Raw genomic sequence first — 4,742 nt, 5'->3', positions numbered from 1 at the left:
TACTTGGCAGCTCCTGAACACTGTACCTGCTAGCAGTGCTTAGCCGTTTTTTACTGGCGAAAGAAAATAAAAAATAACTGACGAATTACATAATTATTTTGAGTTTCATTACTCACGCAACATTCTTCCCTTCAAGCAATGTCCGTTAAAGAAGTTGAATCACCTCGTCGCCACTGTAATATTTGTGTTGTGGAGAAATGACCAGGCAGGAGACGGAGTACAGTTAGTTTTCGTTTAGTCAAAACCTCTCGTGCTCTACAGTTCTCCCGGGCACACTAGTGCGCATGTGCATTTCCTATTAGGTGTAGTAACGTAACACTGTCGTAATAATCACTGCTTAGTAACAGCATAGTAACTAATATAAACAGATGTAGATCCCAGATACTACAGTTGTGTTGGACTTTGTTTTTCTCTGACGGTGTGTTGGACTTTGTTTTTCTCTGACGGTGTGTTGGACTTTGTTTTTCTCTGACGGTGTGTTGGATTTTGTTTTTCTCTGACGGTGTAGCCTGCCCAGTCATGTGAAATCCATAGATTAGGGCCTAATTAAATTATTTCAATTGACTGATTTCCCTATATGAATTGTACCTCAGTAAAATCGTTGAAATTGTTGCATGTTGCGTTTTATATTTTTGTTCTGTATATTTACAACCTACTGTTTAGTAAAAATGTGATCGGCCAGAGCTCCAGAACGTAGTGTTTAGTCTTTAAAGACATCGTGTTCTGAGAGAGAGGTTAAACAAAGGTTAAATTACAAGCGAGGTAGATTCCCACCGCAATGTCTGCTAGGCTACCTTCCATGCGGTAGCCAGCAGGGTTTGTGGAGCTTAGGATGCTTATAGCCACACTTCATTTGACAATACCCTGGGCCACCAACAAAAATGTTCAAGGTGTAATCCACCCCCAGAAAGAAAAAATGAAACTCGCGTTAATTTGGTGAAAGCCTATGATTTATCATTGGGTAAAATAAAATGTTTCTCCATTATTCAACTTCTAAGTGGTCCTTCTGTGAAATTAGATAATTTTGTAGGAACGAGTCATAGCTGGAGATAGGGGATAGTACACAATCACATTTCATAACGATTTTAAAACAATTACCTACACTCAGGGCTCTACAGTGTGACCAATTTGGTTGCATAGCGATGAAATATTTTGCTGTGCGGCCAGAAATGTTAATTTGGGAGTTGTGTGCAACTATGAAAAGAAATCTCCCACATAATAATTGTTGTAATGATAAGGTTTCACTGGATCGTTGTATCCAAGTGCCGTAGAGAAGCAGACAATTCAGATTCGTAAATGTCATGGTTGAACCATTACTACAGTGGAAACAGATTTTCTTCTAGACCAGTGGTTCCCAAACTTTTTATAGTCCCATACCCTTCAAACATTCGACCTCCAGCTGCGTACCCCCTTTAGCACCAGGGTCAGGGCACTCTCAAATGGTGTTTTTGCCATCATTGTAAGCCTGCCACACACACACTATACGATACATTTATTAAACATAAGAATGAGTGTGAGTTTTTGTCACAACCCGGCTCATGGGAAGTGACAAAGAGCTCTTATAGGACCAAGGCACAATAATAATCAATACTTTTGCTCTTTATTTAACCATCTTACATATAAAACCTTATTTGTTAATATATCATTGTGAATAACTCACCACAGGTTAATGAGAAGGGTGTGCTTGAAAGGAAGTCGGAAGTTTACATACACCTTAGCCAAATACATTTAAACTCAGTTTTTCACAATTCCTGACATTTAATCCTAGTAAAAATTCCCTGTCTTAGGTCAGTTAGGACCACCACTTTATTTTAAGAATGTGAAATGTCAGAATAATAGTAGAGAGAATGATTTATTTCAGCTTTTATTTCTCTCATCACATTCCCAGTGGGTCAGAAGTTTACATACACTCAATTAGTATTTTGTAGCATTGCCTTTAAATTGTTTAACTTGGGTCAAACATTTTGGGTAGCCTTCCACAAGCTTCCCACAGCAAGTTGGGTGAATTTTGGCCCATTCCCCCTGACAGAGCTGGTGTAATTAAGTCAGGTTTGTAGGCCTCCTTGCTCGCACACGCTTTTTCAGTTCTGCCCACAAATTTTCTATGGGATTGAGGTCAGGGCTTTGTGATGGCCACTCCAATACCTTGACTTTGTTGTCCTTAAGCCATTTTGCCACAACTTTGTAAGTATGCTTGGGGTCATTGTCCATTTTGAAGACCCATTTGCGACCAAGCTTTAACTTCCTGACTGATGTCTTGAGATGTTGCTTCAATATAGCCACATCATTTTCCATCCTCATGATGCCATCTATTTTGTGAGGTGCACCAGTCCCTCCTGCAGCAAAGCACCCCCACAACATGATGCTGCCACCCTCGTGCTGCACGGTTGGGATGGTGTTCTTCGGCTTGCAAGCCTCCCCCTTTTTCCTCCAAACATAACGATGGTCATTACGGCCAAACAGTTATATTTTTGTTTCATCAGACCAGAGGACATTTCTCCAAAAAGTACCATCTTTGTCCCCATGTGCAGTTGCAACCTGTAGTCTGGCTTTTTTATGACGTTTTTGGGCAGTGGAGTTTTGGAGCAGTGGCTTCTTCTTTGCTGAGCGGCCTTTCAGGTTATGTCGATATTGGACTCGTTTAACTGTGGATATAGATACTTTTGTACCTGTTTCCTCCAGCATCTTCACAAGGTCCTTTGCTGTTGTTCTGGGATTGATTTGCACTTTTCACACCAAAGAACGTTCATCTCTAGGAGACAGAACGCGTCTCCTTCCTGAGTGGTATGACGGCTGCATGGTCACATGGTGTTTATACTTGCATACTATTGTTTGTACAGATGAACGTGCTACCTTCGAGGCATTTGAAAATTGCTCCCAAGGATGAACCAGACTTGTGGAGGTCTACAATTGTTTTTCTGAGGTCTTGGCTGATTTCTTTTGATTTTCCCATGTCGAGCAAAGAGGCACTGAGTTTGAAGGTAGACCTTGAAATACATCCACAGGTACACCTCTGATTGACTCAAATTATGTCAATTAGCCTATCAGAAGCTTCTATAGCCATGACATAATTTTCTGGAATTTTCCAAGCTGTTTAAAGGCACCGTCAACTTAGTGTATGTAAACTTCGGACCCACTGGAATTGTGATACAGTGAATTATAAGTTAAATAATCTGTCTGTAAACAATTGTTGGAAAATGACTTGTGTCATGCACAAAGTAGATGTCCTAACCAACTTGCCAAAACTATAGTTTGTTAACAAGAAATTTGTGGAGTGGTTGAAAAACGAGTTTTAATGACTCCAGCCTATGTGTATGTAAACTTCCGACTTCAACTGTCACTGCAATATTGGGTTGTTTTGGAGAGAGTCTCAGTCTTAAATCATTTTCCACACACAGTCTGTGCCTCTATTTAGTTTTCATGCTAGTGAGGGCCGAGAATCCACTCTCACATAGGTACGTGGTTGCAAAGGGCTTCAGTGTCTTAACAGCACGATTTGCCAAGGCAGGATACTCTGAGCGCAGCCCAATCTAGAAATCTGTCATTGCCATCTGATTAAATTCAATTTTCACAGAACCGCTTGTTGCAATTTTGATGAGGCTCTCTTGTTCAGATATCGTTAAGTGGACTGGAGGCAGGGCATGAAAGGGATAACGAATCCAGTTGTTTGTGTCATCCGTTTCGGGAAAGTACCAGCGTAATTGCGCACCCAACTCACTCAGGTGGTTCTCTATATCACATTTGACATTGTCGGTAAGCTTGAGTTCATTTGCACACAAAAATCATGCAATGATGGAAAGACCTGTGTGTTGTCCTTGTTAATGCAGACAGAGAAGAGCTCCAACTTCTTAATTACAGCCTCAATTTTGTCCCGCACATTGAATATAGTTGCGGAGAATCCCTGTAATCCTAGATTCAGGTCATTCGGGTGAGAAAAAACATTACCCAGATAGGCCAGTCGTGTAAGAAACTCGTCATCATGCAAGCGGTCAGATAAGTGAAAATGATGGTCAGTAAAGAAAACTTTAAGCTGGTCTCTTAATTTTAAAAATTGTGTCAATACTTGCCCCTTGATAACCAGCGCACTTCTGTATGTTGTAAAAGCGTTACAAGATCGCTGCCCATATCATTGCATAGGGCAGAAAATACACGAGAGTTCAGGGGCCTTGCTTTAACAAAGTTAACCATTTTCACTGTGGTGTCCAAAACGTCTTTCAAGCAGTCAGGCATTCCCTTGGCAGCAAGAGCCCCTCGGTGGATGCTGCAATGTACCCAAGTGGCGTGCACTCGCGTTACCACTCTACTATGTCTCCCTGTCATGGCTTTTGCTCCATCAGTCCAGATACCAACAGGAGCAGCAGCTACGTTTGGCTACATACAGACCGTTAGTGGAATTCCCGCGAGAGAGTGACGGTTAATGTGATTGGATGTTAATTATTTGACTAGGCTACCTGTTTTGACATTGTGTTGTTATTTCGCTGAACACTAGATGGTTAAATTTTATTTTTGGCAGTGAAACAAGGCTACTCAGGCAAGAAAAAAAACTCACCCAAATATATAGCCCTGTTGGAAAATATAAATGGACTGTGAAAATGTGAAGGAGAAAAAAAAGTCAAAACTAAAAAATGTGATTCACATTTTTATTTGGCGTACCCCTGACGGAATTGCGCGTACCGCTTTGGGTACGCGTACCCCAGTTTGGGAATACCTGTTAACCAGGTCAAAAGATCGGACCAATATTA

Source organism: Salvelinus namaycush, chromosome 28 (genome assembly GCF_016432855.1).
Source record: "Salvelinus namaycush isolate Seneca chromosome 28, SaNama_1.0, whole genome shotgun sequence".
Lineage (NCBI taxonomy): Eukaryota > Metazoa > Chordata > Actinopteri > Salmoniformes > Salmonidae > Salvelinus > Salvelinus namaycush.
Note: the sequence above shows the minus strand (reverse complement) of the source record.